At 37.3% G+C, this 20,004-nt stretch overlaps 1 pseudogene; it reads left to right on the forward strand.

Moving 5' to 3' along the window:
- Nucleotides 1-14,045: 14,045 nt before the first annotated feature.
- LOC100981419 (dehydrodolichyl diphosphate synthase complex subunit NUS1-like) lies at nucleotides 14,046-18,077 on the forward strand (annotated as a pseudogene).
- The last annotated feature ends 1,927 nt before the right edge of the window (nucleotides 18,078-20,004 follow it).

Here is a 20,004-nt window from a genome sequence, read left to right on the forward strand (position 1 = left end):
AATTTAGTAGATTTATTTATAAGATTTGAGAGACATTTAATTGGTCTTGACCTAATGCTATCTTTATTAGAGCTTACTGTTTGGGAAATTAAGTCTCCTGTCTCAAAGTATAAAGGGTTTGGCCATTTATTTTTACATCTTTGAGTTATCATTTTGGCTAAATGAATGACTTATTTATTTTACAATGACCTGTGATTCTATTTTGTGATATCCTGTGTTTTAAACTTTTCATATTTGACAAACTTTCTAAAATCAAATACTAAATTCAGTCTTTTTGACCTCACTAATGTTTTGATATTAGGTCCCCTGAAGTCCAAAACAGACATATTTGGCTTATTTTCTACAAAAAAAAATTATACAGGAAGCATTGTTAAATATGAAATGGTGTTTAACCTACTTTGGGTTATATTTATATAAATGTGTTATTAGTGTGTGTCCTAAAATCATAGAATATTCCTGTGATTCTGATATGTCTCAATATATGTTGTCAGTAGTAATTACGATTATTATGTGTAAAATTGTTGTATGCCACAAAAGTAACCAAATTTCCTTGTCAGTTGTGTCTCTTAACTATGGCTGCTGTACAACTTTTGTCATCTACAATTGTTGATTACTTTGATCCTTTCATAGTGTGGTTTATAATCAGCTATAGAACTTTGTGGAATTCACATTTAGAGACCGTGTAACTGAAATGGAGAGAAAATCTTCCAGGACTCTCATGGAGAGCTGATGTATTCATGAGGATTCCTGATCCAATATTGACCAGAAGTTAACTGCATGGACTGAACTAACAGACAATTGAAATAATCTTTTATGACTCTTTGTTTAAAACATTTGCTGATTTTGTTTTTCAGAGTCAAGAAACCTTTTTTTTCTTTTAAGCTATTTACAGCTTTTAACATTTTGAGTAAAGTATATATATATATATATATATATGTTTTTTTTTTTTTTAATTGAGGCAGAGTCTCGCGCTGTCACCTAGGCTGGAATGCAGTGGCACAATCTCAGCTCAATGCAACCTCTGCCACCCAGGTTCAAGTGATCCTCTCACCTCAGCTTCCTGAGTAGCTGGGGTTACAGGCACCTGCCACCACGCCCAGCTAATTTTTGTAGTTTTAGTAAAGATCTGGTTTCACCATGTTGGCCAGGCTGGTCTCGAAAATCTGACCTCAAGTGATCCGCCCAGCTTGGCCTCCCATAGTGCTGGGTTTATAGGTTTGAGCCACCATGGCCAGCCTGAGTAAAGTATACTCTTATGAGCAAAATTTAAAACACCTTCTCCTGTGAAAGAAAAATAACACCTTGGGACCCCAAATTCATTATGCCAAAGGGAAAGTTAAGCTTGGGAATTGAGTCATGCAAAAAACTATCTTCCTTTTGTTCCCAAACAGATAGCTGCCATTTCACATGCTTACTTTATTTTATGTAATGTGCAGGTTTACTGAGCATGAGAATAGTGCTTAAGTGACTTTTTCTTATACTACCTTCTTTGCACATTTAAAACTGTTGGGAGAAAGCCCCCCAAAGTCTGGCCATAAACTGGCCCCAAAACTGGCCATAAATAAAATCTCTGCAGCAATGTAACATGTCCATAATGGCCATAACACCCATGCTGGAGGGTTGTGGGTTTACGGGAATGAGGGCAAGGAACATCTGGCCCACCCAGGGCAGAAAACTGCTTAAAGGCATTTTTAAGCCACAAACAAAAGCTGAGCGATCTGTGTCTTAAGGGCGTGTTCCTGCTGCAATTAATTTGGCCCATCCCTTCTTTTCCCTTAAAGGATACTTTTAGTTAATTTAATATCTATAGAAACAATGCTAATGACTGGTTTGCTGTTAATAAATATGTGGGTAAATCTCTGTTCGGGGCTCTCAGCTGTGAAGGCTGTGAGACCCCTGATTTCCCACTTCACACCTCTGTATTTCTGTGTGTGTCCTTAATTCCTCTAGTGCCACTGGGTTAGAGTCTCCCTGAGCGAGCTGGTCTCGGCAAGTGGCGTCCATTCGTGGAGGCTCAAATCCAGGTCAAAGTGTTGCCAGAGCGACGGTTGGAATGGAAAACTAGCTGGAGGACACCCAAGTACTCTTAAAGCAATCCCCGTGGTGAGTAAGAAGGGGAGCTTTCTGTTCCCAAACAGATAGCTGCAATTTCACATGCTTTGTTTTATGTAAAATGTAGATGTACTGAGCATGAGAATAGTGCTTAAGGCCGGGCGTGGTGGCTCACGCCTGTAATCCCAGCACTTTGGGAGGCCGAGGCGGGCGGATCACGAGGTCAGGAGATTGAGACCATCCTGGCTAACACGGTGAAACCCCGTCTCTACTAAAAATACAAAAAATTAGCCGGGCGTGGTAGCGGGCGCCTGTAGTCCCAGCTACTCGGGAGGCTGAGGCAGGAGAATGGCGTGAACCCGGGAGGCGGAGCTTGCAGTGAGCCAAGATCGCGCCACTGCACTCCAGCCTGGGCGACAGAGCAAGACTCCGTCTCAAAAAAAAAAAAAAAAAAAAAAAAAGAGAATAGTGCTTAAGTGACTTTTTTTCTACTACCTTCTTTGCACATTTAAAACATAGACTCACTGAATGCTAATCAAACGTCACAAGAATGTAACCACTTGCCTCATTGCCTATCCTGCCTCTTTTTCTTCACCCCACCCCCACCTCCCCGCTTGCTCTTTCCTATTTAAATATTGAAGTTCCCAAAACCATACTTGGAAAATGCATGGATCACAGATCCTACAGTAACTTGCGTCTGTTTCCTAAGTGTGTCCTCAACCTTGGCAAAATAAACCTCTAGTCAATTGAGATCTGCCTCAGTCACTTACTGGTTTACATTTTGGCAACAAGGGAATTATTTGACTGGAGTTTGGCCCTAACCTGCAGCAACTCTCCTATCAGGGCCCTGGTACTAGCTGAAGCTCTTTATCACTTTGACCAATTGGACAATTGGCTGAGGTCTGGAGGCTTCTTCCTCCAGAGATTGCTGATCTCACAAAAGTTTGTGGTTGAGATCTGAGGTTTACTCTGCTGAAGAGCTCCTTTTCTTAGAGTTTACTGCTTCTATAATGAAGAGCAATCTTCAGCTTGGTCCCCATCTCTAATAACAAACTCATTTGGAGTTTCATTTTGAGATTTGGTAGCTGAAGATCAAGGTTTACTATCAGCTGGCTCTGACCTCTTCTTATGCTCAGAGATCTTGACTGTATTTAAACCGTGTGATCACTTTCTCAGCTTTTTGGGGTTTTTTTACTACCTAAGAGGTTTCATTTACATAAAAAGGCTGCTTTCCCAGCCTCTCTCTCTGTGCTATTAATTTAAAATTTTAGAGAGATCTTATTCTAAGTAAGTAATGAAAAGAACAGATTTTGAAAAGGACACATAGCAGTGTCGCAGCAAGCCTTAAAAATTCTCTTGATAAAACTAAGAGCAAACAGTATGGCCTAAAACAGATCTGGTAGTTAAAATTCTGTGACAGTGTTTGCCACCTAAAATGTGCTACAGAGGTTGTGTCTATGATACCATTTGGTTTCATTGCAAGAGTACCAAAAGTAAACTGGGTAGAATCCAAAGGAAGTTGTATACAAATCTAACAGTCAGTTTATAGCATTTTTGTTGCCAAATTATAAGTAAATTGTAGGTATTTATTAATATCATTCCAAGGAATGACTAGCAGTGCAAAAAATAGGTACTTTAGTGGTAACAATTATTTGCTAATAATCCAGAACCTATAAATAACAGAAGGAAACAGCACACTCTTAAATAAATAATGGGACAAGGAAGAAACTACAAAGTCAATTAGAGAATACTTGAAGATTATGTAGAATGAGGGCCCAACACACGAAAATGTATTGAATGAAGTGAAATGGTTCATAAAGGGAAATTTATTATTTAAATGTTTGTATCTAAAAAAGAAGTAAGGGCTCATATAAATACACCCAATCTTCTACATACAATTCTGGAAAAAGAAGAGCAACTAAACCTAAAGTGAGCAGAAGGAAAGAACTAATAAAATGTTAAGTGAAAAATAAAGGAGAGAATACAAAAACAATAGGTAGAATAAACAAATCTAAAAGTTGGTACCTTGAAAACATCAACAAAATTAACAAACTTTTCACAAGGATGAGCAAGAAAAAAAGAGAGAAGGCTCAAATTATTAAAATCAGGAGTGAAAGGGGGAACATTACTACAGACCTTATGGAAATAAAAAGAATACTGAGAGAATACTACAAAAAACTGTATGCCAATAAGTTAGACAACATAGACAACATTGACAAATTCCTAGAAAGACATAAACTACTAAAGATTACTCAAGAAAAAAATAGAATATCTGAATAGACCTGTAATAAACAAATAGGTTAAATTAGTAATTTTCAAATTTTCCACACACAAAAAAGCTCAGCCCTGGGTGGCTTTAATGCTTAATAAAACCAAAAATTTAAAGAAGAATTAGTACCAATTCTTCTCAAAAGGTAGAGAGGAGGAGCAGACACTTCCCAACTCTTTCTGTGAGGCTAGTATTATCCTGATACTAAAACCAAACAAAGATAGCACAAAAAAAGAAAACTACAGAACAATGTATTTTAGGAATATATGTGCAAAAATCCTCAAAAAGTACTTGTAGACCAAATCCAGCAACAAATAAAAAGGTTATATTCCATTCCAAGTGGAATTTGTTCCAAGAATGCAAGATTGGTTTGGCATCTGAAAACCAATTAATATAATACATCAGATTAACAGAATAAAGGACAAAACCATGTGACCATTTGAATAGATGTAGAAAAATGAATTGACAAAGTCCAGCACCCCTTAAGGATAGGGGAAAAAACAACTCAACAAACTAGGAATAGAAGAGAACTTTCTCAACATGATAAAGAATATCTACAAAAAATGATCTGAATAGACATTTCTTTGAAGAAGGTATACAAATGACAAATAAGTATAATAACAGATGCTCAACATTATTAGCTGTCAATTAAATCTGAATCAAAATTACAATGATATCTCACTTCACAACTGCTGGTACGGCTATAATAAAAAAACAAAGGGATACTATATGGTCCATTAGTTTTACTTCTAGGTGTCTACCCAAGAGAAATAAAAACGTATGTCCACATAAAAACTTGTACACAAGTTTTCATTGTACACTATTTTAATAACATCCAAAAAGTGCAAACAATCTAAATGTTGATCAACTGATAAACAGGCAAATAAAACGTGGGATATTCATAAAATGTAGTATTCGGGTAAAAAAATGAAGTACTAATACATGCTACAATATGGATGAACCTTAAAAATATGATGCCAAGTGAAAGAAACCAAATAATAAAAGTTCAATATTGTATGATTTCACTCATATGAAATGTCCAGAGCAGGAATATCTATAGAGACATAAAGTAGATTACTGGTTACTTAGGGCTAGAGATGATGAGAGAACAGGGGAGTGACTGTAAATGGGCACAGGGCTTCTTTGGGGAATGATGAAAATGTTCTAAAATTAATTGTGGGGATAGTCATACAGCTCTGTGAATGGACTAAAAACATTGTATTATATACACTTTAAATTACTGAAGTGTACAGAATGTAAATTATATCTCAATAAAGCTGATATGTGCATACACACACACACACCCAACAGGAGAAGAAAATACCTAAAAGGTAAAGAACAAAAGCATTCAGATTAAAGCATGAGAATCTGAAGGTTTGGTCATCTACATCTTGTTCCATAGATAAGCATAGACTGTCTACTAAACACAGTTGTCAACTTGATCCAAAAATCTTCGCTGGATTCTGTTTCTTTCAAGACTGTTTCTAGAGGGGTCCACAAATAATTATCTTTGAAGTTTCTGATTAGGACATCTTTCCAGGGATTCTAAGATTATTTATGCCTCTTTAATTGAAAGACTTTAAGGATCAATATATTGGAGTTGCCCTCTTGTGTCCATTATTAGCAGTATTTGATATCAACTTTTTCATTCGTGTCCTAGAGCTTTTTCTCTTATTTCTTTAAGTCAGAACACCAGATCTTCAGGTTTACGATCATGCAAGTTTTTAGGAAGATTATGAGAAAAGGTTGCCTGTGCCTGTGGATGTGGTTGAATGTGTTGCATGAATTCCTTGCAATATTTCGCTGTATCCATTTGCAATATGTTACAGTCTACAATCAGAGGTGACGTTTGTAGATGTTTGTGTAGGCCAGTCTGTTACTAATGTATAAGGGAAGAGTTTATGAACCTCAAAGAAATTGATGGCATTGACATTAAAGCCATGGCAATACCTCGGGCTATGGAATTTTGAAGGTTTCTGAGAGCTTTCCTGATTTTAGTTTCTGAATCTTCTTTTTTTTTTTTTTTAATCTTTCTTGAATAGTGAAGCTGATATGGGCAGTGAAGTTTCTGAGTAAGTGTTAAGGTTTTGTAAAGGTTTTTAATGACAGTGCCAGTACAATGGTTTTTTTCTGTCACTTGAAAAATGGGTTAGAATTTTGTAGGTTGGGAACACAAAATCAAGTAATATTTTTGCTGCCATTGGAACTGAAAGTATTCAGAAAGGAAATGCTTCAATTCAATCCCCAAAATAAATGAACAATGAGAAGAACACGTTTAAAATCTACTGAGTGTGTAGTGAGCATCTGTAGTTGTTCAAACGCTCTCTGAAGCTTATGTTCTTGTTCATGTCCCACTTTTTAGTTGTGCCTACATGATGCTGGCAACAGATAAGACATGTAGTTTTAATAAATCACTAACCTTTATATTCTGCTTATTTTTAAATTATAAATTCCATCTGTGTAAATAGTTTCTCTCTTCTTGCACTTTACTAAAAGCAGTTAAAAGAAACCATTCTGAGGCTGGGCACGGTGGCTCATGCCTGTAATCCCAGCACTTTGGGAGGCTGAGGTGGGCGGATCACCTGAGATCAGGAGTTCGAGACCAGCCTGGCCAACATGCTGAAACCCCATCTCTACTAAAAATACAAAAATTAGCTGGACGTGGTGGCGTGTACCTTTAATCCCAGCTACTTGAGAGGCTGAGGCAGGAGAACTGCTTGAAGCTAGGAGGTGGAGGTTGCAGTGAGCCAAGATCACGCCACTGCACTCCAGCCTGGGTGATAGAGTGAGACTTGTCTCAAAAAAAAAAAAAGAAAAAAGAAAAAAAGAGAGGAAAAAAAAGAAAAGCCATTCTAAGTTCTTACTGCTTAGAGATTTCTTCATTCGTAAGTTCATTGCTCTTAAGTTCCACCTTACATAAAGTCCTAGGATATGGACATAATTCAGCCAAGTTCTTTGACACTTTGTAACAAGAATGACCTTTCTTCCAGTCTCCAATACCTTGTTCCTCATGTCCATCTGAGACCTCATTAGAAGAAACTTCACTGTCATGACCACTTAAATAATCTCTAAGAAGATTCAGGATTTCCCCACAGCTTTTGTCTTCTGAGCCCTCACCAAAACTGCCCTTAATGCTCAGTTCATGGCAATTTAGGTTTTTTCTAGCATTAACTTCAATACTGTGCCATCCTCTCTCCCCATTACCTGGTTCCAAATCCACGTCCACATTTTTAGGTATTTTTCATAACAACACCTTACTTCTCTGGTACCAATTTTTGTCTTAGAACATTTGTGCTGCTATAATAGAATATCTAGCTATTTTAATAACAGAGACTGGATAATTTATAAAGAAGATAAATTTATTCTCTTACAGTTCTGGAGGCTGGGAAGTCCAAGGTCAAGATGCTGACAAATGATGAGAGCTTTCTTGCTGCGTCCTCGCATGGAAGAAGGTGGAAGGGCAAGAGAGAAGAAACTAATGCTAGGAAATGCCTCTTTTAAAAGGGACTTAGTCCCATTAACAAAGAAGCAGGTCTTATGGCCTAATCATCTCATAAAAGCACCACCTCTTAATACTATTACATTGGCAATACCTTAATTTTGGAGGGGACACATTCAAACCATAGCAGAGACCACTAAGTATAGGGAAGACTAAACCCGAGAACCAGGTGGCCAGAAGCCTGCACTAGCTCAGCTGATTCTGCTATTACACTTAGATAAAGTATGTGCCTTTTGCTACTGAATCAACAGAAAGGCTGCCCGAAAGCAGTGAGTCTCAGATGCCTCCCATGAAGTTCACACATCACACCAGGGACTTCTACTCATACATGAAAAGCTAGAGAATCATGTTTAGGTAGGCAAGGGGAGAGAGGTCCTGGACAGGTTATTGAAGGACTGATTTTAAATTACAAAATACCTCTTTATGTTTAGTTTGCAAACAAAAGGAGTCAATTAGTGAAGGCTTGGCTGAGCTGATTTCAGAAACAGTAGGGACCCACTTTTTGCAGTAGTTAGGAAGCCTCAGGATCTTTTTAAATGTATCCTAATTACTAGCCTAGGAAAGTCTTAAAAGAGCTATAGTTTGTTGGGAGAAAGGGATTTGCCTTCTTTAGAAAAATCTATCTTTGGTAATGCACTTGGTTTTGACAAAACCAAGTGCATTGGTTTTGTTACTTTCCTTTAAAAATTCTATCTTTTTAAAACATTCCTGGAACTCATCTGTTCTTTTTTTTTTTTTTTTTTTTTTGAGATGAAGTTTTGCTCTTGTTGCCCAGGATGGAGTGCAATGGTGCAATCTCAGCTCACTGCAACCTCCGCCTCCTGGGTTCAAGTGATTCTCCTGCCTCATCCTTCCTAGTAGCTGGGATTACAGGTGCCCACCACCACACCCAGCTAATTTTTGTATTTTTAGTAGAGATGGGGTTTCACCATGTTGGCCAGGCTGGTCTGGAACTCCTGACCTTAGGTGATCCACCTTCGTCTGCCTCCCAAAGTGCTGGGATTACAGGCGTGAGCCACTACACCTGGCCTCACCTGTTCTTTAGGATATGGCAGCAGATCATCTATATATCAGATAAGAATAGAACCACAGAAAAATTTAAGATCCTTAAAATTCTTGGCTAAGGATTATTATAAAATAGAATGGTATTTCAGTAAATCCCTGAGGCTTAAGAGTCCAGGTATAATGTTGGTTCTCAATTAAAATATAAATCGTGTCTAGGGACACTTAGGAACACAGAACATATATTTACAGCTAGAAAATATATAGCTTCAGACAAGGCATGGTGGCTCATCCCAGCACTTTGGGAGGCTGAGGCAGGTGGATCATCTGAGGTGAGGAGTTTGAGACCCTGTCTCTACTAAAAATACAAAAAATTTGCTGGGTGTGGTGGCACATGCCTGTAATCCCAGCTACTCGGGAGGCTGAGGCAGGAGAATTGCTTGAACCCAGGAGGTGGAGACTGCAGCGAGCTAAGATTGTGCCACTGCACTCCAGCCTCAGCAACTCCATCTCAAAAAAAAAAAAATACAGCCTCAAATAGGACTAAAAATAAGATTATATATAAATTTGGTTTTCCAAGTGTATGAGGAATAACTGAGGCTGAGGTCATGAACAAATGTATATTCTCGCACTGTTTTTTTTGTTTTGTTTTTTGTTTGTTTTTGAGATGGAGTCTCACTTGGTCGCCTGGGCTGGAGTGCAGTGGCGCGATCTCGGCTCACTGCAACCTCTGCCTCCTGGGTTCAAGGAATTCTCCTGCCTCAGCCTCCTGAGTAGCTGGGACTACAGTCACACGCCACCACACCTGGGTAATTTTTGCATTTTTAGTAGAGACAGGGTTTCATCGTGTTAGCCAGGATGGTCTTGATCTCATGACCTTGTGATCCACCTGCCTCGGCCTCCCAAAGTGCTGGGATTACAGGCGTGAGCCACCACGCTCGTCCTCACATGGGGTTTTATTATTAGGATGGTAAGAGTATTATAAGGATGGGTACAAGGCATGATGAGTCCTTTTGCTTTTAGGCTTTTGAATTCTGGTTTTAGACTTTCTTTAGCTTCTGTTGTTAGACAACATTGTGCAAGCTTGGTTTTTAGAAGTTTGTATGGATTAAACTGAACTTAATGAAATTGTCCCTCCCCCTAAATTCTCAGTACAATTTTTAGGCCCACAAGGAGTCAAGCATCTCAAGGAGATCTTCAGTTTGAACTTGGTGTAGACACAGGGATACTGATGAATCAATATTCAAATTAGCTGTTACCTACTTAAGAAAGAGAGGAGACCTTGGGGATTTCGAGGAAGGGTTCGTAAGGGAGATTTTAGCTGAGAAATACCATTTGCACAGTCAATCACTTCTGACCAAGTTATCAGAAAAAGGAGAAGAGAATGTCTCCCCACTAAATGTTCTAGGGTGGTGGTTATCTAAATATTGTTGGAAATACTCTCCTGAAGTGTTCATTGAACTCTAAGAGAGACAGCTTGCGTATCAGTGGCAGGGTTTAAGGTTCATTTTTTAGTCCCATATTAATCCTTTAATATTTAGACAAATTTCCTTCTGAGTTTAAGGATAAAATGGGATGGGTTCTGCCTGGGCCTGGCCCTCATGGGGACATCAAAGGGATTGTTGCAAAAAAAAAAAAAAAAAAAAAAAAAACCAACCAGACCATCAGATTGCATGAGACTCACTCATCATCACAAGAACAGCATGGGGGGAACCACCCCCATAATTAAATTACCTCCACCCAGTCCCACCCTTGACACCTGGAGATTATGGGGATTGCAATTCAAGGTGAGATTTGGGTGGAGACATACAGCCAAAGTATATTATTCAAATAAGAAATCAAAAGAGAAACTGGAAAGTTCATTGAGCTGAAAATGAAAACACGATATATCAAAATCAGGGAGTTGCAGCTAATGTATGCTTGGAGGCAAATTTAAGCACTAAGATCCTATATTATAACAAAAAAGAAAGGTCTCAAATCAGTGACCTGAGTTTTCACCTTCAGAAACTGGAAAGAGAAGAGCAAATTAAACACAATGTAAGCAGATAAAGAAAATAATAAAAAGAACAGAAATCAATGAAAGAAAAAAGGGAAAATTATAAGAAAAATCCAAGAAAGTAAATGCTAATCATTTTAAACAATCAATTAAATTGTTAAACTTCTAGTCAGCTGATCAAGAAAAAAGTAAAAGGCACGAATTACCAATACCAGGAATGAAAAGGTGGGTGTCACCAAATCTTCTACAGTAATTATAAGGAAACAATGGACTACTGTGAGCCATTTTTTTCTAATAAATTTGATAACTTAGATGAAATGAACACATTCCTTGGAAGGCATAAACTATCAAAGTTCACTCAAGAAGAAATAGATAAAATGAGTATCTATTGACAAAATCAAGTTTTTAATTAAAATCCTGATGACAAAGAAAACTATAGGTCCAGGTGGTTTTCATGGTGAAGTCTAACAATATTTAAGGAAACAATAACAATTCTACACAAATCCTTCCAGACAATAGAAAAGGAAAAGGTCCTTATTTTATTTGATGAAGACAGCATTACTTTCTTACTAAATCAAACAGACATCATAAGAAACAACAACAGAGACCAATAACCCTCATGAACAATGATGAAAATATTCTTACTAAAATTTTAGCAAATCTAGTTCATCTGTATCATGACAAAGTGTACTTTATTGCAGGAAGATAAAGCTGATTTAATATTCAAAAATCAATAAATGAACTTTACCATATTAGTGGACTAAAAAGAAAAATGCATATGATCATCTTAATAGAAAAAGCACTTAGTAAAACCCAACATTGAGTCATGATTAAAAGCCCTCAGAAAACCAGGGATAAAATGAAGAGTCCTCATAGGATGCAGGCCATCTACACAAAAATCTATGTCTTCCTAAAATTGAGAACAAGGTAAAGATATCTACTCTCACCACTTTTATTAAACATTGTACTGGAGGTTCTAACTCATGAAATAAGGCAAGAAAAAGAAATAAATCATCTAGATTGGAAAGAGTAACACTTTCCTTATCATTTGTGTAGACCAGTCCATGGAATCCATGAAATAAAAGCTATTAGAACTAATAAGTGAGTTAGCAAGGTGGCAGAGTTCAAGATTAATATACACAAATCAAGGGTATTTTTACATAAAACAATCAAATTGAAATTTTAAAAATGTTATTTCCAATACCATTAACAAATATAAAATTGTTAGCCATAAACCAAATAAAACATGTGGAAGACTTGTACATTGAAAACTGCAAAACATTGCTGAGAGAAATTAAAGAAGACCTAAGTAAATGGAACATGTACCATGTTCATGGACAGGAAGACTTGAAGTTGTTAAGATGTCAATTCTCCCAAGTTGAGTTATAGATCAATTGAATATCAATCAAAATTCCAGAAGGCTTTTAAAAGCAAAAATCAATAATTGAACTTTAAGTTTTATATGGAAAAAATGAAGAACCTAGAATAGTGAAAATAACTTTGCAAAAGAAGAACAAAGTTGGAGGACTTACTTATCTGATTTCAAGGCTAAATATAAAGCTATATTAAAACAGTATGGTATTGCCATACATATAGACAAATAGATCAATGAAACACAATAGAGATTCCAGAAATAGACTCACATATATATGGCCAATAGATTCTTGACAAAGTACAAAGACAATTCAATGGAGAAAGTATTGTCTTTTCAACAAATGATGCTGAATCCCCAAAAAAGTGAACTTTGATTCATACCTCACAGCATATACAAACTTTAATTCAAAGGAATTCATAGACCTTAAACTATAACATTTTTAGAAGAAAATAGAGCAGAAATCTTTGTGACCTTGGATACAACATTAAAAGCATAATTCACAAGAGAACAAATTGATAATATGCATTTCATCAAAATTAAAAACTTCCACTCTTCAAAATACACTGTTAAGAGAATGAAAAGACATAGATCAAGAGGACGTATTTTTAAATCACATATCTGTAAAGGACTTCTAAGCAGAACATATAAAACCCTCGAACCTCAATAATAAAATGCAAACATGCAATAAAAAGAGGAACAAAAGATTTGAACAGACACTTCACCAACAGAAATATTGATGGCAAACAAGATCAGGAAAAGATGCTTAATATCATTATTCAATAAAGAGATGTAAACTGAAACCACAAGTTGATACCACTACACACCTGCTAGAAGGTGTAAAATTAAACAGACTGATATACCAAGTGATGGCAAGGATGTAGAGAAATTAGAAACCTCCTACACTGCTGGTGGGAAGGTAAAAATGGCACAACCACTTTGGAAAACAGTTTGGCAGTTTATTAAATAGCTAAATACACCTACCATATGATCCAGCCATTCCACTCCTAGAGAGAGAAAAGCATATGTCTATATAAAGGTTTGTATGCAAATGTTTATAACAGCTTTATTTGTAATAACCAAAAGCTGGAACCAATCCAAATGTTCATTAACTCCTGAATGCATTAACAAATTGCGTTTACTCATAAAATTGAAGACTCCAGCCATAGAAAGAAATGGGTTGTTGATACTGCCAAAAACATGCATGAATCTTAAAATAACTTCGCTGAAGCAAAGAAGCCAGAGCTCACAAAAGTATGAGGACATACACTATGCTTCCAGGTATATAAAATTATAGAAAATGCAAACTAACCTATGATAACTGAAAGTATGTCTGTGGTTGCTTGGGGACAGGCTGAGGGTGGAGAAGTGGAGGGAAGGATTACAAAGGGCACAAGGAGAGACTGGGGTGATGGATATATTTATTTATTTATTTATTTTTTTTTTTTTGAGACTCCTCTGTCACGTAGGCTAGAGTGCAGTGGCGCAATCTCGGCTCACTGCAACCTTCGCCTCCCGGGTTCAAGCGATTCTCCTGCCTCAGCCTCCTGAGTAGCTGGGATTACAGGCGTGTGCCACCACGCCTGGCTAATTTTTGTATTTTTGGTAGAGACGGGGTTTCACCATGTTGGCCAGGCTGGTCTCCAACTCCTGACCTCATGATCCACCCGCCTTCACCTCCCAAAGTGCTGGGATTACAGGCGTGAGCCACTGAGCCTGGCCGATCTGTTTATTATCTTAGCTGTAGTGATGGTTTCACAAGCATAAACACACATCAAATTTTGCACTTTCAATATGCGCGGTTTAGTGTATGTCAATCATCCCTCAATAACACTGTTAAAAAAAGAAACATTAAAATTAAATTGTAAATTATCAAAGAAAAAACACTAAAAGCACTTTTAAAAAGGCATAACTATAAAGACACTGATTAGATTGACAGCAAACTTCACAACTGCAGCAATCACGACCACACACAGTGGAACAGTATATTCCAAGTGCTGATGAAAATAATCATCAAAATGGAATCTACCCTGCTGAACAGTGTTCAAGAGATAGTATAAAATGAATGCTTTTTAAAATTATTTATTTTTAGGGCGGGGCTGCCAAGGGAGGAGGAAGATGGCGGCGGGGGCGAGGTGAGGTGTTGGCAGTGGGAAGGGGTTCGGGCTTAGGGGGCGGGGAGACACGGAGCGATGCCCGCGCCGGAGCAGGGCCGGATAAAAAGCTATAGCGCCACAGGAGTGGGCGGGAGGGAGAGGGGGTGCCCGAGGGCCACAAGAGTATGACGGGGTTGTAAGAGCTGGTGTGGCGGGTGCTGCCCCCCTGCTCTGTCTGCACCGCAAGCTCACCTCCTGGCTCCGCGTTGGGTTCGGCACTTGGAACTGGATCTGGCGACGCTGGCGACGCTGGCGACGCTGCCGGCGCGCCGCTTCTGCCGCGGTCCTAGCGCCGCTCGGCTTCACGCTCCGCAAGTCCCAGACGTCGGCAAGAACCGCCATCACCACCCGCACCCGCGCCGGGGGTCGTGCCTGCCCGCAGCCCACCACCAGATGCGCTGGCGCGCGGACGGCCCTTCCCTGGAGAAGCTGCCTGTGCACATGGGCCTGGTGATCACCGAGGTGGAGCAGGAACCCAGCTTCTCGGACATCGCGAGCCTCGTGGTGTGGTGTATGGCCGTGGGCATCTCCTACATTAGCATCTACGACCACCAAGGTATTTTCAAAAGAAATAATTCCAGATTGATGGATGAAATTTTAAAACAGCAGCAAGAACTTCTGGGCCTAGATTGTTCAAAATGCTCACCAGAGTTTGCAAATAGTAATGACAAAGATGATCAAGTTTTAAATTGCCATTTGGCAGTGAAGGTGCTATTGCCGGAAAATGGAAAAGCAGATATTGTGAGAGCTGCTCAGGACTTTTGCCAGTGAGTAGCCCAGAAGCAAAGGAGACCCACAGATTTGGATGTAGATATGTTAGTTTACTCAGTTCAAATGGTTGTCCTGATCCTGATTTAGTACTGAAGTTCGGTCCTGTGGACAGCACACGAGGCTTTCTTCTCTGGCACATCAGATTGACTGAGATTGTCTCTTTGCCTTCCTATCTAAACATCAGTTATGGGGACTTTTTCTCTGCCCTTCGTCATTATGCAGCCTGTGAACAGCGTCTGGGAAAGTCGTGGTCATTGGTTGCATAATTTGATCTGAGGCTTATGGAGGAAAGGACTCAAGTGACTCTGATGTTTAGAAAGCACCTATGAAACCCTGTACACACCTAGTTCATAATCCTCATAATTTATCAACAAACACAAAAAAGTGTCTTACTTGAGAGTGTGTGCGTGTGTGCGTGCACACATGTGCACGTTTGTATGTGTGGAAATAAACATAAATGGGGACGTGTTGGAGAAGGAAATACATAGACCTACAACTTTGAGCATATAGCAGTGATGTTTTAGGAACTGAAACGTCACACTTAATAAAGTCTTCAGCCCAGCTACTTCCCTGTTTTCGTGGGGAGAAGAGGGCCTGATTAGAACTGTTCTGGTTGTGTTTGGCGGGAGGGGAATAAATTTTGTTCAGTCCTTCTTAGTGACCAAACTTTAATTTTTAAGAATAATATATTGACTTACTGAACTGAAGCATTCTGAGTTGAAAGGAGCTCCAGAGGAAAGGAGTTCTGTGTTGCTCACATGTTAAAAGCTTGCTCACCTTCAGAGCGGAGGGAATACCTATCTTCAGATATCCGCCCATTTTCATCTCTTCATTATAGTCAAACAGTGTGACTTGAGAGTGTTGCTCTGGTGTCTGTATTCTGGCTTATGAAGATTATTTGAAAAAGAACTCTTACTACATTGAAATGCAGACTTTTAAAAATTTAAATATTGGATTAGGCAGTCAAAAAAACCAAACAAGCATAAAAGGTCAGTAAGTTGTAATCTTAAAAGTAAAGGTGGAAAACTCATTATAAATGGAAAAAAAGTTGTGATTTCCTTTTTTGTTTGATGGGCAGTATGCCATATTATATCCAAAGTTGGTTTAAAAAATACTTCCATCAACTATTTTTATTTAAAATAAACATTTGAGGGAAGTTACCACGGCAGCTTTTTTCCTCAAAAGTAACCTGTTCCTCTTTGGAATAGCACATTTTAGGGGCATGGTTAATACCTGAGATTTTTACTCAGTAAACCTGATGGTTACCGTGTGTAAAATATCTTTAAGTAGGATTGAAGGCCTCTGTGGGGAATATAATGTTACCAAAGCCTATAAAAATAAATTTTACATGTTCTTTTTTATGACAGAGAGCATCACTGGTTCTGTTATTTTTTAAAATGAATAACTGATTTCTTGACAGGTGTTTAGTATTTCTTCCCTCACTGCTGATTCTTGGATAGAAACCATTCTTTATATTTGATAGACTGTTTTCAGAAAACTCTTATCAACAAGTGTACAATAGTTATCTAAAACCGCACATTTAGAATGGAGCAGTTTAATACTAGATCTCAGAAGTTTGAAAAATAGCAAAGAAGACTGGATTTGGAAAGCATGGTCTACAATTGCTTGTCAATTCTGAAGCTATGAAGAATAAATGTTTCAGCTTTGGATTATGAAACCCCATTTATGATTTTTAAAACACACTTGAAATAAAAATGATTAAACTAAATTTTGGTCCAGTGACATTACTTTGCACTGCATAGCCCATTGTACATTGTAAGACTTTTTGTTTTAATTTATTACTGAGAGTTTTCTGTGAAGCTACAGCATATCTAATCAGAGAATTTCTGATTTGTTTCCTTATACTGTGATTATGTTATATTGAGGCATTTGTAGTGCAGCTTAAGACTGAATTTATGCTTTTTGTAAACATGATAGGTGTAAATGTCTTATAAACATTCTGGAGTATGTATAGCTTTAATGAATGAAATTTAATGGACCTGATTAAAATAAAGAGATTTAATCTTTGTTAAAGTGAAGTTAGTGAAATAAATTACCTACTGGAATATAGTCCAAGCCACTAAAGGTTTAATATTTGCATTTTTGTGCTTTTATTTTCTCCTTCCATTCATAATTATATACTTGAAAGTACATCTGTAGCCTATGACTTGAGTCTCTTGAAGTTCTAGGAAGAGGCAAACTACAAACTACTAGGATTCTGATTTCAGATATAGGCATTCCAGAATCTTCTCTTTACGAGTTCACCTGTTAGTACAATCTCCACAACTTGAATGGCATTGGTTGTTCTATAATTCCTGCCAAAATCATCACAAGTTGTACGTCATCAAGGCTGTCTTTGCACTCCCAGGAAGAATTGTTAATTTTAAATAAAAGTGTATGTCTTTATTTGTATTGGAAAATATTGTCTTTAAATTGTTTCTTGTTGACACTTCCCACAATGGAAAAATTACCAAATTAATCCTGTTTTATGGATGGCAGCTTGGAGCATAGCAAGAAGTTGGAGGATTTGAATTCCATTCCCAGTTCTCATTGCGTTTTGTGTCTTAAAACTATAATAATTGGTTACTGTTATAAAGTTTAAAAGGTGGTTTTAATATGAATAGCAAATTCTGGTATATTGTGACTAACGCTTAAGAATGCCTGTCTTTGAGAGGAAGGTGTTATAATATTAATGAACAGTGCCAAATACACTGTGCATATCTACAATTTAATCTTTGAATGTTTGTTACTGGATTAGCTCCTTCCTCCTTCTGTGTGATGGTACCATGCGTAGAGTCAATCAAATCCTTGTGATGTTTTGTATGGACTTTGACAACATGTAAATAATGTGTAAAGCAAGTTTTTATGATTAAGGAATCAAATTTATTGAATTTTATTATTGAAAGTTGAAACAACCTGTATGAACAAAAACCAATAAAAGAATATACTATTTTCATTGACTATAAAAAATTATTTATTTTTAAAAATTCACACATAATACTGTATGTATTTGTGGGGTACGTATTGGTGTTTCTATACATACAATGTATAGTAATCAGATCAGGGATATTAGCATATCTGCCATCTGAAATATTGATCATTTTTTGTGTTGGGAGAATTCAATGTCCTCTTTTAGCGATTTGAAAATATATATTCTTGACTACAGTCATCCTACAGTGCTATAAAACATTAGAACTTATTCTGCCTAACTGTAATTTTTTGTCCTTTAACAAATCTCTCCCTATATCCCCCTTCCCTTTCCACCCTTTAATAACCTGGATTCTACTCTTTACTTCTATGAGATCAACTATTTTAGCTTCTATATATGAGTGAGAACATGTTTAACTTCCTGTTCCTGGCTCTTTTCATTTAACACCATTTCCTCCAGGCTCATCCATGTTTCCATGGAGGACAAGAATTCATTCTTTTTATTGCTGAATAGTATTCCACTGTGTGTGTGTGTGTGTGTGTGTAGGTGTGTGTATGTGTGTGTATAAAATCATATTTTCTTTAGCCATTCATCTGTTGATGGAGACTTGGGTTGACTCCATAGCTTGGCTATTGTGAATAGTGCTGCAATGGACAGGGAGTATGAACAACTCTTGGATGTACTGATTTTCTTTGCTTTGGTTCTTTACCCAGTAGTAGGGCTGCTGGATCATATGCTAGTTCTATTTTTGTTTTTTTGAGGAAACTCTATACTATTCTCTACAGTGGCTGTACTAGTTTACATTCCCACCAATAGTGTATAAGAATTCCCTTTTCTCCACCTCCTCACCAGCATTTGTTTTTTGTTTTTTTTTTTTGTATTTTTGACAATAGCCATTCTAACTGAAGTGAGATGATACCTCACTGTGGTTTTGATTTGCATTTATCTGATGATTAGTGATATTGAACTTTTTCCATATATTTGTTAGTCATTTGCATGTCCTTTTAAGAACTATATGTTCAAATCATTTACCCATTTTTAATTTTTTTTTTTTTTTTTTTTTTTGCTGTTGAGATGTTTGAATTCCTTGTCTATTCTAGATACAAATCCCTTGTTGGATGAATAGTTTGCAAGTATCTCTCACCCTATGCAAAAGTTAACTCAAAATGGATCAAAGACTTAAATGTAAAACCTGAAACTATAAAAACTACTAGAAGAAAACACAGGGAAAATGCTTTACGATATTGGTCTTGGAAAAGATTTTATGAATAAGACTTCAAAGCACAGGCAACAAAAGCAAAAATAAACAAATGGGATTACATAAAACTAAAACGCTTCAGCATACCAAAGGAAACAATCAATATAGTGAAAAGAGAACTGACAGAATGGATGAAATGAAGACTTTCAGAACCAAAACTTCCCGAGAGAGTGTCCCACTGAAGACCTACACACAATACCCTACTAAGAGGTACACTTTGACCAAAAGTAAATTGAACCTGGGAAGATGGAATAAGATACATGAAGCTCGGGTGAGCAAAGAAAATGCAAGATAATACAGGTAAATCTAAAGGAGCACTGAGTGTGTAAAATAATAATAATCATAACTAATAATGCAGGTAAAAAAATACTACTGAACTAAAACCTTATAGAAGATAAACACTAACTTATGATTTAAGGAGAACAACAACCTCTTAACCTAAGAATACAAGAGAATTTCCTTATCCTGATAAAGAGGATTAAATCATATAGAAAGTATTATCTTTCATTGTAAAATTCAGCGCTGCTCTAAAATCAGCTCCATTTTTATGTTTCATTGTGCTAGAGACCCTAGAAGCAGATTGTGAGATAAAAAGAAATCTGTTATAGGGTCTAGGAAGGAAAAAAACTAAGCTATTATTATGTGCAGAACATTTTTTAAGAGGAAATTAAAGATAATCTAGAGACAGCTGTTAGAATTA

The sequence above is a fragment of the Pan paniscus genome, chromosome 14 (genome assembly GCF_029289425.2).
Source record: "Pan paniscus chromosome 14, NHGRI_mPanPan1-v2.0_pri, whole genome shotgun sequence".
In the NCBI taxonomy this organism is placed as follows: domain Eukaryota; kingdom Metazoa; phylum Chordata; class Mammalia; order Primates; family Hominidae; genus Pan; species Pan paniscus.